This window comes from Protopterus annectens, chromosome 5.part0, assembly GCF_019279795.1.
Source record: "Protopterus annectens isolate FY-2018-M chromosome 5.part0, PAN1.0, whole genome shotgun sequence".
Taxonomy (NCBI): domain Eukaryota; kingdom Metazoa; phylum Chordata; order Ceratodontiformes; family Protopteridae; genus Protopterus; species Protopterus annectens.
In genome coordinates, this window is record NC_056735.1 from 763,864,878 (window position 1) to 763,881,501 (window position 16,624).

At 41.3% G+C, this 16,624-nt stretch overlaps 1 protein-coding gene across 2 annotated transcripts in view; it reads right to left on the reverse strand.

Annotated features, from left to right (window-relative positions):
* SLC35F2 (solute carrier family 35 member F2) overlaps positions 1 to 15,680 on the reverse strand; it is a 482,376-nt gene extending 466,696 nt beyond the window's left edge. Inside the window, exon 1 of one of the 2 annotated variants that reach the window (XM_044072611.1) lies at positions 15,379 to 15,680. The gene's annotated coding sequence lies outside the window, so the exon portion shown is untranslated. The remainder of the gene's footprint in view (positions 1 to 15,378) is intronic. The other variant, XM_044072612.1, reaches the window with a different exon arrangement.
* Positions 15,681 to 16,624: the final 944 nt, after the last annotated feature.

A 16,624-nucleotide genomic window follows, 5' to 3' on the forward strand; every position in this document is an offset into this window, starting at 1 on the left:
AACCCTAGCTAACTGGCACTGCCTGGCGCACAAAACCGTGCAAACACATTTTTTACTGCAGGGAAATGAAAGATAGAAATTAGCCCAAAATGGCCAATAAACTACTAACTTCTGGGCTAGAACCACTCCTCCAGGGACAGATAGGCTGCTCAAAGCTCCCCTCTCACACAGGTGAACAGAGAAACTTCCTTCAATCAAAGTAAGGTATGGGCAGCTCAGAAACTTGTAACACAGCCCTGAATTCAGCTCTAGCCTGAAAACTGGACTAAACTACCTTAGAAAGGTGGTAAACAAGGAATTTGTTTTGTTTTTGTTTTTTTGAGTAAAGTGGGATGATCAACTAATCCTTTTTAGCTATGACCAGGCTACCAAGGCACAGCAAGCAACACCAAGTAGTAACAGTTGGCAACAACAGCAAACAAGTAGTAAAAATAAGAAATAATATTCAAGATGATTGTGTATATATAACATTCTGTAGTGCATTTGATACACGTCTCATTCGATTTATTAATGGAGAAGAATGTCAAATGGTCACTGATTACATGTTCAGAACACTGAACCAGCTTTTGTGCTGGTTACAGGCATTTTTGGGGATTGGGAGTTTGCCATTTCCCCAATGTGGTGTGATCTCAAGAGTTGGTATACAGAATATGGTTGAAGTGTGTGTGTGTGACGGGGGAGGGCTGCAGACAGAAGGACTCCTCTGTAAAAAAAATAAATACGCTTTTTTTTTTCTCTCAAATATGCTCCAGGGTTTAATGTTTTAACTTTTTAGCCTTTAAATTTCGATATCGTGGTCTGTCAATCTTCTGAACAAGATATATGTACACACACAAAATTATTTACAACAGTAATTGAGTGTGTGTGTGTGATTTCCATATAGAATTGCTTATAAGAGATTTAATTCTGTTCACCTGCAAATAGTTGCAATTTTGTTAGAAAAGACATACAATATTTTTGTGAGATATCACACCTTATCCTGCAACTCTAAAAACAACTGCATTGTTGTTGGTCTTTCGGCTTTTCTCAGTTAAGGGTCGCCACAGCGGAACTCTGGTCCACTAATGATTAGCAGTAGATTTTCACAAACGCCGAGGTGCCAGCTCGACGTTCAACCTTCAACGAAGGCATGCCCATTTACGCATGTCTTTCGAACGCCACCCAACCGCAGGGAGGACATGCAGACTCCACACAGAAGGCACTCCCCACACTCCAGCAGAGAATCGAACGGGAGAACCTCTTGCTGTGAGGCAACAATGCTACTCACTCTAATGATGCTTCTTTAGTTTGGCTTTGATTTCCGATAGTGAGTTTTGGGACCTTATGAGACTCCACCTTGGTTCCAGATCTAGGTCTTATGAGGAGCAGTCTCTCCTCTCATATTATACTGTAAATGTCTTTGGGCTGGGTCAGAACTGAAAAGGTTCTGTACGCCAGCCTACCCACCCGATTAACAACAGAATAAAATCACTATTATTTTCAGCTGCTGTTCGGTCTTCTGTCTTCCACATTCTACTCTGATGACCAACTCCATTTTTCCCCATCATTTATTTTTTCCCCAAATACCTGAAAGTCCCTCCTAGCATCTCTCACTTGCCCTTTAAAATTACCCAGGTACAAAACCCACTCTAAGCTAACACTGACCCTTTCTCGCCCAAGTGTCATTCCAGGTACTTACACCCCAGTCATCTCCCAGCATTCTGTTCCTCTCAGAATCAGTCCCGAGCCAACCTACATCCTCTCCCCCAGTCCTTTACCTTTCTGATACCAGCTATGTCCTACCCTAACTCACAAACTTGCCTCTGCAACTTCTGAATCTCCTTCATTTTCCGTACAGACCCCATAGCTATTACTGCTCCAAGCAAGACCCCAAACTCACACCCTGCACTTCTTGCCCACCCTGCAACCACTCCTCTGTCAATCTCATCCTCTATCCTGCATTCTCATTCTCATTGATAAACTATTATTTTTTCAAAGGCAACTGTTCCACTGTAGGCACCTTTCTAGACACTTCTATAAATATCAAACAACACATGCAATAACCATCAGTCTTATACTTGGATATTTCAAAATGCATAATCTCTGTTTAAACCAGTTTGAAAGTGGGGGTAGGAAATTAGACCCACTTACCATTTTTTCTTCAAATATACTGCAGCTCTAAGCTGCAGAATAGTGCCTAGCTACATTTCTCACTCTTTCTATTTATTTGGTATTGTTTAAATGGGTACATGAGGTAGTACATGGACCCTTTTCAACCACAGACCTAGCAGACAAGCAAAGACATCAAACCGAATACAAAAAAAAAACAAAATCAGACCAATTAACAGCAACAGCAATGGTCTTGTGGTCTTGGGATGTATGTTTCTGAGGTGCAGGCCACAACCAGGTGGGCTATGGATGACCAAGTTTGCAGATGACTGCAAGCTGGGCACTGTCATCAATTCCCCTAGTGATGTGGACATCATCCAAGAGGGTCTCTCCCAAACAAAATGATTGGTGCCAGAAACATGGCCTCAAACTGAATGCCAAAAAAATGCATCATCATCCCCTTTTGGAAGAGTGATATCACATCAATAACAAGGTCCTAAGCATGCAATCAGTCATGAGGGACTTGGGCACCCAGGTTGATAGCAAACATTTGATCACCATATTTATTGCCTCCTTTATACAGAAAACTTTCTACATGACCCACCTCATTAGGAAGGGTATCTCATCCAGGGACATGGAGGTCATAACATCCCTGTATTCTTCCCTTCTAAGACCCATTATTGAGTACAATGCCCCTTTCGGCATGTACCTCACAAAAGAAAAGACATGCAGAAGCTGGAGAGACCACAGAGGTTCCTCACCAGGAGAATCCAGGGCCTCAAGCATTTGCCCTACACAGATAGGCTGAGTAGAAGGACAGGGCTTTTAGCCTCATGCAGACTCTGCAGAAGGTGGCCTCTGTCTGGTATACAAAGCAATCTCAGACCCCACCTTGATGGGACTGCTGTATATCTGAAAGTCAAGTTCCACTCAAGTAACCCGCATGCGCAACCTCAACCTGGTCTGTGACATCAGTAGGACTTGGAGGGACAGATTTGTGTCCCAGAGACTCCCCCTTCTGTGGAATAGACTCCCTGTCCACATTAAGCAGAGTACCTCATTAACCCTTTTTAAATGCAACCTGGATAACTGGATGGGAACCAGAAATTACACCCCTGGGATTCCACCTGTGTCCCTGCTGACAAGGGCCTCGAGTACCAACTTGTCGGAACATGGGCCAAATTCTTGGCTAGGCTTGTAAGGGCCTCAGAGCCAATAGCCTAGTAACTTCCTTTGATCCTATGAACCACAACCCACAGGATGACAAATAAGCCACATAAATCTTTGGAATCACAGTTTACCATTTAAAGGTGATTCAAAAGATTTCTGTGGATTATTTGTCATTGGGTAGGCAAAGACATCAGTTATCAACATACATTTATAAGATATGTAATTAAAAATATACTGGGTGAGTTTTGCTGCTATTTGCCAAAAGCTCCACTCAATAACAAGATCTTGAAATTCACTCTTTACAGAAAACCAAAAAACATAGCAGTGGTATATGCAGTCATTCTCTGCACATGAATTCTTTCACAACTTGCCAACCTAGAAAACAAAATTCCCAAATGCATTACAGACAAAAATCTATCCACCCCAACAAAATACTAGACAATAAAAACCTCATCCAAATAGTTGAAACTATATACCGGTACAGAATGACTATCCATTACTTCATTATTATCATGCAGCCCCAAATCATGGCATTATAAAACAGGCATACACTACAGTTGTGCTCTTCTTACTTTCCCCAATAGGGAGATGGCATGGTAGTTTACCTCACAGACAGAAAGTATAGGGTTTGATTCTCACCTTTGCTCACGCTAGTTCTTGGCTAGGCATGTAATAGTCTGCAGACTGATTGCCTAGTATTTTCCTATGACCCTGGACATCAGTTATGATAGTTCAATATCACCTGAGAAAGCTCACTTGCCCAATATCAAGCATTTCACATCATAACTTCAGTGTCATCCAACAGTAGACAGAGACACCACCAAATCTGACTTGCACTCAAGTCAACTCCTTTTTCTAAGGTGAATTTTCATAGTAGTAGTAGAAACGAGACAGTATTTCATGATTACACACACATTTTGTAAAGAATACATTTTTCAGTGGCATACTATATATATGGAAACCCTTCAGAATCTATTCCATACAGCTTAATCTGACTAGTAGGGCATCAAACTGTGCAAAGTATTCATGTAGCTGTAAATAAATTCAATAAAACAAACAATGCTGTAGTCTAGATATATAGGCAGACATTCAATTACATCATTTTTTCTCAACAGAGAGGCCCAAGAATGCCGTTACACAGATTTTTCAGTTTCATGTAGTCTGCAAGGGGGAATTTTGAACTCAGATGAGGGTCATTAGGGTGCTTCTCCTTTGGTTGCAATACGTAGGTATACGATGGTGTGTGTGTGTGTGTGGGGGGGGGGGGTGCTTGTTATCCTGCAAAAAATTACGGTTTTATATGAACATTACTTTTCAGAAACTTTCTTTCAGTCTTATGTTGTGGAACCATAGAAAGTATTTTACTGATGTACTAATTTTATATTACGGGATTTAAATGAATTTTTAATTATTTTATCCTTTGTTGACCTGGCTAATCTCACTAAGCTAGTAGTCTCTTTTCAGGAGAGATCTGGGGTGGCATTCAGACTGCTAGGGGAAATTTAGCCAGGGCATCAGGAACTTCCCCTACTCTTTTCAACAAGTGTCTTGGGATCTTTTCCATAAACCTGAGCTATCACCAACTCAAGCAGATGGGACCTCAGTTTAACATCTTATCCAAAGGATGATACACTCAGGAGTGCATCAACCCCCTTATGCTGCGCTGCACTGCATTGTCAGCAATCTATCTACCTGGTGTGGGAATAGAACCACAGTTTTCTGCATCAAAAGTGTGTGCACTAAAACAGAAAGATAAAAACCTTCATCATACAGTCTGAGATGTGTGCCATACATATTACAGACTATTAGGCATTCTTTTTTTCTTCTTTTCAAGAAAGTATTGGGTAGCACAGAGCTCTATTATCTTGTTCAGTTTCTAGCTGTGATATCTTCACTGTGGACTCTATATGTCTTCTCTGTGTTTGTGAGGAATTTTTTTGCTGAGTTGCCAGATGTAATGTACTAAAATATGGTATACATGAACCAGTGCACCTTTAACTTGCCAATAAGAGTGCATGCCACATGTTTTGTGTGTGTGAATGTCTGTCCATCCCCTAGAGGAGTACTCTGACATCTTATCCAAAAATAAACTTCTTTCTCTTGCTCCTACCAAATACTGGGATAAACTTCAACTCCCATAACCTTAAAGAGGATAAAGCAGGAATCACATAATTCAGAATATAGGCTTTCCATAAATCTGGGCATACAAAACTCCAGTTTTAAAAAGAAGCCCTGATCTCAAGAAAAGGGAAAGTGATGAAGGTGTGATGAGGAAGAAAGAGGTACCTGAGAAATGTTTTTTTTTTTTTGAGCTGAGGCATAGGGTCAGAACCGCACAGACATAGTAAAGCCATATCAAGTTTAATTATGTTGACTGCCAAAAAAGCAATTACTAGAAAATGGAAATCAAAGTCTAAACCAACTGTATTTTAAGTATTAAATATTATAAAAGAACTGGAAGAGAGATTTTAGAAAAGAGAAGGAACAAATTACATATAAATAAATGTAAATTGTGGGAACAATACATGCAGAACAATGTTCAAGATGAGTAGTGGGATTTAAGGGGAGGCAGGAATTCTGCAATTTATGTAATGTTGGACTAATAATTATAAAAAAAAGCTATGTGATCTGTAATGGATGCAAATAAAAAAAATGATAATGTGTATTGTTTTCTTTTAATGTATGGGTATCTGTGTTTCAATAAAGGTGTTTTTATATATATATATATATATATATATATATATATATATATATATATAATATGAAAGCCATGAAAATAATAACAACAACAGACCTGGTGAGGATTACTGTCACTGGCAGACTTGGCTTGGAATTCACAGCAAACATAATTTAGGTGATTGTTGCCTGTTTTACAGGAAGTCCACTAAAACAATTAAGTATGGTCTACTTGTAAAATTGGCTCTGCACATAGTATCTGCACAATTTAATACACCCATCTTGTCTTAATATGTCCCAAAAATATCCAAAAAACTTATACCTCTTCAATATGAAAAGGGCATCTCTCAGCAATCTGAAAACTGTTAGAAGTTTGTCAGTTCGTCCCATTCTGAAAGTAGTTTTATTGGCCATTTTTGGTTCAATTCCAAAACTCCTTCATCTTCCTCTCTTAAAACCTGGTTGCCTCGTGGTTTTGGCATCTTTTCAGGCTTGTTGGCTGTTGGTGAAGCACCCACCAAGAGGAGAAAGCGCTGAGAGAAGAAAGGAGCCACTTTTGAGATTTTAAGTATTTTTCCTCTGTTTATTTGCTAAGTTTTTCTGCATAGCTGCCTATTTTGAGCATTTTCTGGCTTGTTAAATTTGATTTCTGCATTAGTAACTGTATTTAGAGCACAACCTAGAGCTGTTTACTGAATTTCCTGTTTGCACTTATTTTTAAAATCTTTTTTTCTCAAAACTTGCATTTTATCTGTCTTTGGCCTAGCACTTTTGTGTGGGGTCATTTACTGCACTGTTATAACTTGTTGTTACTTGTGAACCTCTGAAAAAACAAAAAAAACAAAAAAAAAGTTCAGTTACAGGCTTGCTGTTCTTGAACTGTTTGTAAGTTTCTGTGAGGCCATTTTTTGCTTGGGCTAAAGGGAAGTCTCTCTGTTGATCAGTGGCAGTGAAAAACATTGAGCAGTCTGCCTGCCCCTGTGGGAGTGGTTACTGACTTGAAACTGTAGCTTTATTGGCCATTTTGGGTCAATTTCAAAACTCCTTCATCTTCCTCTCTTAAAACCCGCTTTTCTGCGGTTTTGTGCATAGCGCAACAGCGGGCAGCGCCGCCTAATTGGGTTTAAACTATTCCTGGCTCCACAAAGTCTGCTCTTCACTTTTTCCCTTAGAACTGCTCTATCTCTCAATTTAAACACCATATTCTCATTCTAAGGCCCTTCACTGGTCCAATTAAGTAATCCTACAAGTTAGCACTATTAAACCATAAGCACTACTTACTCCAATACTCTCTACAATTACCCTGTCCTCTATTGGTCCATCTTAAATTCAGTTTCCCTATTACTCTAGCATGTCCAAAGGTCAGTCAATGGTTTCCTCTCCAGTCCAGCTGGTGAATCTGGGAATTTTGAGGCAATGTTACAACTGTCTCATGTACACAGACAACCCTCTCCACCTCCAAACAGGTTCAAATATATGTGAGTGATGCAACTATTTAGCCAAACTGGAGGCTGAGCTCTCTCATCTCAAAACTGGTGTAACCAGTCAGGAGGAGAAGGTAACCTCACACAACACAATTCCAGTATCACATAGTCCCACCACATCAGCGAACCAAACACATAAATACACAAAAACATACTCTGAGGCTCTAAATAAAAATCTACCTAAGCAACAGAGACCTCCAAAGCAGACATCCAAGCAAATGCTACCTCAAAACAAAACACACACACAACACATAACCCACAAAGTCAGTGTGCCAAGCAGCCACAGCCCTTAAGGCTGAATAACACACCTGATACTCTTGTTATAGGTGACTCTATTGTCAGACACACTGACGTCCCGCTCACCAGGCTGAATAAAGAGAAGGTCACGGTGAGCTGCCTGTCGGGTGCTAGGATCCGACACATAACGCAAGCACTCAGGTCACTCCAAAGCAAATACAAATATGACTCAGTCATTGTACATGCTGGTGTGAATGACCTGAGATACCTCCTGGACTACATGAAAAGAGACAGAGGAGCTCTCTGATCATGTAGCCCAGGCTGGTATGACCCTGACCTTGAGCAGCATCTTACCCTCACCTAGAATGATGCCACAGTACAAAGACAAAATGATCAATTTTAACAATTGGCTAAAATTTTGGTGTCATTCAAAGGGGATCCAGTGTCTGTCAGCCTGGGATGACATGCTCGACAAGCCACGTTGCTTCGATAGGGACGGCTTGCACCTGTCACCACTGGGCTTTCGGATATTGGCAAAGGCTCTTGCCACCTCCATAGTGCCTTTTTTAGGCAAGGCTCAAAAGTCAAACCCACCCCCATAGACAGCACAAGGAACAAGAAACTAAGGGTAATGCTGCTAAACGCCAGAAGTCTTAACCTCAAGATGCACGCACTCGAAGCTCTCCTCAGTATGGAGAACACTGATATCTGTGCAGTGACAGAAACCTGGTTCAAGGCTCCAGAGAGCACCCCAGCACTACCAGGCTATACCTCATATCATGCTTTTCGGCCCCCAAACCCGGACCGAACCACAAAAGGAGGGGGAGTTTCCATATTTATCAAGGATATCCACACCTCCAGGTTAGTGGCATTGCATGAAGTATCGGAGACCATCCATGTGCAACTAACAGTGGACAAGACTGCTTTTCAGTGTATAGCATCCTACAGACCACCCTCTCAAAGTCAGGAATCCCACTCGGCTTTCCTGAAAACATTGGAGAACATGAAGATCTCTCCAAACACCATTATATCGGGCGACTTCAACTACCCAAACATTGACTGGGAGCACTACTCAAGCCCCAGCACTTTAGCCCAAAGATTCCTGGAAATTATAAACTCAAATGCTATGGAACAACTAGTCACCACTCCCACAAGAGGGGGCAACATACGAGACCTGATCATTACCAACATGGGGACTCTATGCTCCACACCAGAAGTATATCCCTCATTAGTAAGATCAGGCCATAAATTAATTTCACTGGATGTCCACATCCCGACCCCACCCCAGCCCAGTAAACCACAGTGAAAAACTTCTCAAAAGCGAACTTCTCACTTCTCAAAACCAAAGTAGAATCCTTCAAGGCCCCAGGGCCAGTGGAAACTATGGCCCAAACTGCAGAATCCTATATAAATGCATTCTACGGACATCTCCAGGAATGCATGGATCATGCTATCCCAAACAAAACCAAGACCCAATCATCCAAAGACAGGCATCCAGTCTGGTGGACCCCTGCCATAAATAAACTGTACAACAGAAGGAGGAAGCTACTACATGATAGAGCAAAATCCCTAATAGGGAAGGCATCTCTGATCAGTACTAGCAAAAAATTACGATCCCTCATAAAATCCTCCAAGGCCAGCTTCGAGAGAAAAATTGCACAGGACACCAAAGACAATCATAAGGCTTTTTTCAGTTATGTTAGAAACCTGGGATGCAACTCCCAGACTTGTTCTGAGTTGATTCTAAACAACAAAAAATACACTGAACCCACAGACATCGCCAATATCTTGGCAGACAGGTTCAGTGCAAACTTCTCCACCCCCCCCCCAAAAGAGCAAGTATCTATCCCGGCAGAGGGCTGCCTCCCAAACATCTTAGATGCTCAGGTGAAGGCTGCCCTCTCCAAAGCAAAAAACACTGCTTCCATGGGACCAGATGGCGTCCCAGGTTGCGTCCTACATGAACTACAAGAGGAACTAATCCCTCAAATAAAACAGCTATACAATCTCAGCCTCACTACAGGATATGTGCCCACAGAATGGTGTACAGCAACAGTGGTCCCACTCCACAAAGGTGGAGCATCTACGGACCCTGGAAACTATCGCCCCATAAGCCTGACTAGCTTAGTCTGCAAGGCTATGGAGAGGATCATCATGGAGCTCATAAACAAAGACATTGGGGACCTACAGACACTAGATCCTACCCAGTTGGGCTTTGCCAAGGGCAGATCCTGCCTTTTGAACCTGGTTGACTTCTTTGAATCAGTCACCAAAGCCATAGATGAAGGGAAGGTAGTCCACACAGCCTATCTGGACCTTGCAAAGGCATTTGACACAATACCTCACTCGGGCATCATAGATAAGCTATCCAACTTAAATATAAACCCCTATGTCACAAGATGGGTCGCAAACTGGCTCAAAGACAGAACCCACAGAGTGAGAGTTGCTGGAGCCATGTCAGACTCGAAACCGGTCACAAGTGGCGTCCCACAGGGTTCTGTCCTGGGACCACTCTTGTTCGGTATATACTTTTCTGAGGTACAGGCAAACGTGGGAGGACTATGGCTCACCAAGTTCGCAGACGACTGCAAACTGGGCCATAATCAACTCTCCAGCTGACACAAACATCCTTCAAAAAGGTCTCACAGAGACAGATAACTGGTGCCAGCGCCATGGTTTAAAGCTAAATGCCAAAAAATGTATAGTCATACCCTTTGGCAAAACAATGTGCCCACAAATTACCACATAGGCAGAAACCCATTAAGTACAGAGAAAGTTATTAGGGACCTGGGGACCCAAGTTGATAGCAATCTCTCCTTTGAAAACCACATTGCCAAAGTGGTTAGAAAGACCTTCTACATAGCCCACCTCATCACGAAGGGTTTCACATCTAGATCAAGAGAGGTAATCGTGGCCCTTTATTCATCCCTCATCAGGCCCATCATAGAATACAATGCCCCTTTTGGGATGTACCTTACCAGACACCTGCAGCAATTAGAAAGACCCCAAAAGTATCTCACCAAGAGGATCAAGGGTCTCAAACAGATGCCATATGCTGCTCGGTTAAAAACTCCAGCTCTACTCAGTTGCATACCGCCTACTTGAGGCGATCTATGCCTGACATACAAAGCTATGTCAAATCCAGAATTAATGGACATGCTCCACCTCAGTAAATCTAAATCCCTTAGAGCCACATGCTCGAGGGACTTGAACCTCAGCACAGAAATAAATAGAACTTGCTGGAGGGACAGGTTCATAACCCAGAGGCTCCCTTCGCTCTGGAATAGAATTCCAGTTCATGTGTTGCAGAGCACCTCACTGAATCTCTTCAAGAAGAATCTCGATAAGTGGATGGGGGATCGTAGGTTTGTCCCAGGGATTACTCCCGTGTCACTATTAGACAGAGGGACAGTAAACTAAACCTTAAAAAGGGCACAGTATACTCAAATCAAGGGGTGGCGTAAGCCATACAGAATCGGGCTAGGCTTATAATTGCCCCAGGGCAGATAGCCTAGTATGAACCTATGAAACTATGTTCCCATTCCTAGGGTCATTATTCCTGAAGACTTATGTTAATTTACTGCAAAAGTCAGTAGAAGACATCTATTACTTAATGTAATTTGTATAAAAATCCCCTCTTACTTTTTTCTGCCACTAATATTGTAATCAATATCAAAATAAGGTTCATGTAGGGATTATAAAAACCTGGTATATGACAAGTATATTTGGTTCTCCTGCTGTGTGGCACAGTAGATAGCATTGTTGCCTCACAGCAAGAGGTTTCCCTCTTAGATTCTCACCTAGGGTGCCTTCTGTACGGAGTCTGCACGTCCTGTATGTGTTTATGTGGTTTCTTCTCTGCCCATAGCTTCCCCATTGGACTGCAGCCATGCTGCCACTAAGTCACCATGCACTGTACCTAGACTGCTGGCTTTGCTACCACTTGGTCATCATTGGACTGTGGCCTCTGCTGTCCCTATGTTACCACCAGTTTGCTGCAGTTTATTTATGCCACTCTGACAGTACTTTGCAGTTTCAGTTAAAGCACTTACTGCATAAAAGTAGCTGCCAGGGCTATTGTGCATTTGGCACATGCCATCAGATCATTGCAGTTTCAGCAGGTGCTGCTGCTAAATGAGCATTGCTGCAGTTACAATGCTTACCCATAGTATTATGTCACCACGAAAATGCTGCAGTTTCAATACATTTCACTTGTGGCTCACCATCAGGTGTTGCAACAGTATCCTCGGTTAAGTAGCACCTTCTTACAAAGTATGCCTTTTAATCATGGGCAAACAGAATGCTACATAAATCCTCTTTCCCAATCCAGGTCACTGAGCAAAAGTGAAAATTATTAACTAACCTCACAATAGTTTACTTCAAAGTATTAAATCTACTGAGTGGCTGACTTGAAGGAAAATCATTGTAAACGTAATTAAAAACTAAATCCAATTATTTGAGTGATTCGCAATCAGCTCCAGGAATTAGTGTGTGTTGTATACATACTGTCCATATTCAAAGTTGTTTTACCGAAAACACTTTCTATGGTGACCCATAAATCAAAAAAGATGTGGTCAGCTCTGTGGCACAAAGGAGTTCCAGTAATATGGGTTTAGAGTGTATGGCCTAAGTGCACTTATGACCAGGAGGAATGGGAGTGAGTGGCGAATGCTGGCTTGCCTTTCTGGCGGGAGAATGACTGCTGACATTCTGCAGCAGAAGCAATACTTGGCAGATAGCCAGACACCAGGATTAAACATACAGAAGCAAACAGGAAAATGTTTTTGCCAAAACAGAGCACAGCATTCCAGCAAGTGATGCCCCCCCACCCGACCCCCCTCCGTGTGGAAACGCACATCATTTCAGATTCATGCAGACACTTCTTTTCATGGTAACCATTTGAAATGCTGAGACTTGTAATGCTGTGTCCTGGAATAGAGACAGAATGACTGAAAATGCAGAACTACAAGTATTATATTAGAGGCTACCATTTCTCTAAATATTCCCTTTTCTCTGAGGTATGGCACTTGCTGAGTTGGTCTAAGTTCAGAGGGGGGCTTGCCTCTTACATTGGAGAATGCCCTCTTGCAAAAAAAGTTTGAAGGAGACAGGTGGTACTCAGTATTTACTTTTCTCCTGGATTTTTAGCCTTTTGTTTTTTTTTGTTTTTCTTTCATCATTTTGGGATTCAATGCTATGAGTCTTGATATTTCAATAGCTAGCCATTTACCACTCTTCAGAGTTTAATCTTCATGCCATTTCCTTGTCCCTTATGCCTGCCAGCCACTTAGCCTCTACCATGATGACCATTCAACATCTGAGAGCAGATTTTGGCAAAGCTGTCATCCAGACAACCACAAGTCCCCCCCCCCCCATTCTGTAGCACTTGCCCTACTCAGTGATTGAGGTGTTTGCCTACAGATGTGAGAAACTACTAGGACTTCTCTTGCAAGTGTGTACATTCCTGCACATGCCCAGTGAAGCCTATCATACAGCTTGGTATAATGAAGTGCATATCCTCAGCCATATGCACCTCTCCAGGAGGTGGTGCCACTATAATGGGTCAAACTCCCTCCACTGACTAGGATGGATGATCTGGTATCACTGTTCACTCACACCATCTCCTGTCAACTCCTCCAGTGTCTAAACACCTAGTTAGTCATGGGTTGTCTGGGTTTCAAGTAGGGCTTTATCCCCCTGTATCACACAGCCAACATCAAAGAGGGGTTTATGTCAGCCTATCAAAGTGCATTACAAAACACTTAATTTCCAGAAGGCATACACCTGCAAAATCCATCAATACTTAAAAAATGTTCACCTTTTATGCTAAAGTCCCTCAGAACAATTATATTCCAACTCTGAGGTAACACTGTCTCAAGAAGCCATGTATATTTTCTCCTTACAACAAAACAGGACACTAATACAGTTACAATATGAGAAGGGAAAGTGTGGATGGTGGCTTCACCCTTCCCTAAAAAAAATGAATACTGTACTTGCATATTTTTACTGACCCTTGTTTTGACATTTTGCTTTTTTAGGGTTAGTCAAATATAATGATGTTTTGTGCGAAGTGTGATATGTTTGTACTTTGAAAATATTTACTTTGTTTGTTTGTGTCTTTCGGTTTTTCCCGGTTAGGGGTCGCCACAGCGGAACTCCAGTCCGCTAATGATTGGTAGTTGATTTTTACATGCCGAGTTACCAGCCCTGATGCACAACCTTCAACGAAGGTATGCCCATTCACACATATCTCCACGCAGAAGACGCTCTAGCTGAGAATCGAACCGGACAGCATCTTACAGTGAGGCGACAACGCTACCATAGCACCACCGCCGTGGTTTTTTGAATCTCCAAAAATAGAGGGAAGTGGGACAAAACTGGAAAAAAATCCAGTTACTCACAAAAAAATGGTTGTGTTTCATCTAAGCACTCAGTCCCCCTCCCACTTAATCTGTAAGCTTTGACTGTTGTAAGAAATGAACAAAGAACACAAAGGTGAGAGCAAGCTAGCTGGTCAGTTAAGGAGGTAGGGTAAAGATAGAAATTTAAAAAATATACAAATGCAAGAGTATACATACAAAAATATAATTTTATAATTTAAAAGAATTTACCCGCCTTGGAAAGATTTTCCAGTATATTGCTCTCCTGTAACAACATACTTTCAGCAATTTTTACATCTAATAATTCATTTCAGAATATGCAACAGAAGCTTCTTATAGAGTTGACAAAAAATGTATGGTACTTGGTTAAATGCATTAAAATGTCTCAAGATATATCCGTTAAGATGTAATAGTTTATGTTCTCATGTGTTGTGCATGTATACAGTTCAAACATCTTTAACAAAATGTAGCAAATCAAATCTTATAGAAAAAGGAGGCAAAAACCTACTGCTTCACAGAAATAAGTAATGATTTTTTGGCCCCTATTCCCACAGCAATGATTAGGCCTTTTCCTGGATTTCAAACACCCCATTTGTGTTCCCTGAGGCAAGATCCCATTCACCCATTCATTCCCACTGGAGATGAGAGCCTGTCATTCATCTGGAGGGTGTAATTTTTTTTTCTTTTTTTGTTTGTTTTATGCTAATCCCTTTTCACTACACTACACCTGTTACCAGGTGATGCCTATAAAATTACCACACATGCTAAGTCTCCTGGCCAAGGGACACATCACCTGCAGCGTGTGGTCATTAGGCTTCTTGCTGCAGGTGATACACCTGTACTACTGTAGATATCACCAGTAAAGCAAGTGGACCTAACCATCCATACCCACACACAATGCGCAAGCCAAAAATCAACCATTCACCACCCCCACAATCCACCCAGTCCCACTAGCACCCCTGTTTGTTAAAAATGGGTTAGTCAGGGATTTATCCCTCTATGCCATGAGGATGGATGGGGTCATGATTTTTAATACTTTGGATTAATCACTGCATTGAAAGAAATAACTTTAACATTTTTCAATTAAGTATCACATCCATTTCACTTATTTTTTGGATAGAGACTGGTCAATACAGTGATTAGTAATTACATTTGGGCTATATGTGATTACATAAAATGCAGTCACCACATAGAAATGTAGTGTTCTACATTTCAAACTCTATATTATAAACAAAATTTTACCAGTCACTTGTTTGAAAAACACATATAACAGGTTTTACAACTATTAGGTCACACAGTTATACATACTACTTAATGACACAGCTCATCCTAAAATCACTTACCAGAGCTCCTGTTTACTGCAGGCAGCTAGGTGTAATTCACAGAAGTCAAGACAAGACACAACAGCATCCAGTTTTGTATCCACAGCAATGCAGCATTCAAATTAGTTTTCAGGTAGATTTATCATTAAATCTTGCTGCGTTGAACGTACTTCAGATTGTCATACTCCTGTAACAATAAAAAATACCCCTCCAACTAAAATTGTGCCTAATTAAATTAGTTCCTTCTAACTCAGGAACAAAACATGATTTGCAGTGATCTATCTCAACCAGCAGTGCAAAGAGGGGCGTGTTTTAAACCTGAATGCAAATCAGGGCTAGCTTGTACTCCTACAGATCCTAAGTAGCAGGTGGTGAGCACACAATCTTAGACTTGAAAGAAACTTGTTTAGCAATGTTGTATATGGGTCATTAAAGAAACTATATTTTTCATAACCAGCAGTTTCTAGGGAACTGCTCTAGGATTGGTGTGCTCTTTCTGACCTCTGGAGTGAATCCAAATGAAATCCAAGGCAACCTTTGAAATCTACAGAAAAATAACTATTTTTATTCACTGTACTGCACTTTTAAACTGTGTATTATTGAATTGCTAACTACATTTAACTGTTTTTTAGCAGTTTTAACTGTTTTGTTGTTTGAGACTGTTTTTCCTGCACTTTGTATTTTCTAGTACTTGTGTATTTTATAGCATAGGCTAGATTCACATTTGCTGAATCTAGACTGTTTGGCATTATCTGAACACTAAAACCAGCCATCTTACATTGAGGGCCCCCTGCACCCTTGTGGCAGAAGAGTGTAGCAAAGGACCCATATGGGTTGGAGACTGTTGGAATAAGGCTTCGTATTCAGCATTTCCATTGGCCAGCTTGTTTGAAAATTGCTTAACTTAGCTTGTATCAAGGCAGCACATTTGCAACTGTCTTCATTAAAGGAAGCAAATTTACACTTAGTATTATGGATGGTCAGTTCTCCTCCGTTTCTTCTGCCAGCCTGATTGACATGGGTATCCTGAGGCAGTGTAGCAATTGCCTCATGTACACTGACAACCCACTACTCCTAAACCACTCAAGCTCAATTTGTGAGAAATGCATATATATTAAGAATTTGGTGTCCTTGCTCTCTCGTTCACAGAAGAGTGACCCAGGTTGTCAGCCGACATACTACACCTCCTGCACAAACCACATTCTCAACACATAAACCATCATAAGCAAAGGTACTCACCAGAAATGTACCTAAACACCAGAGACTT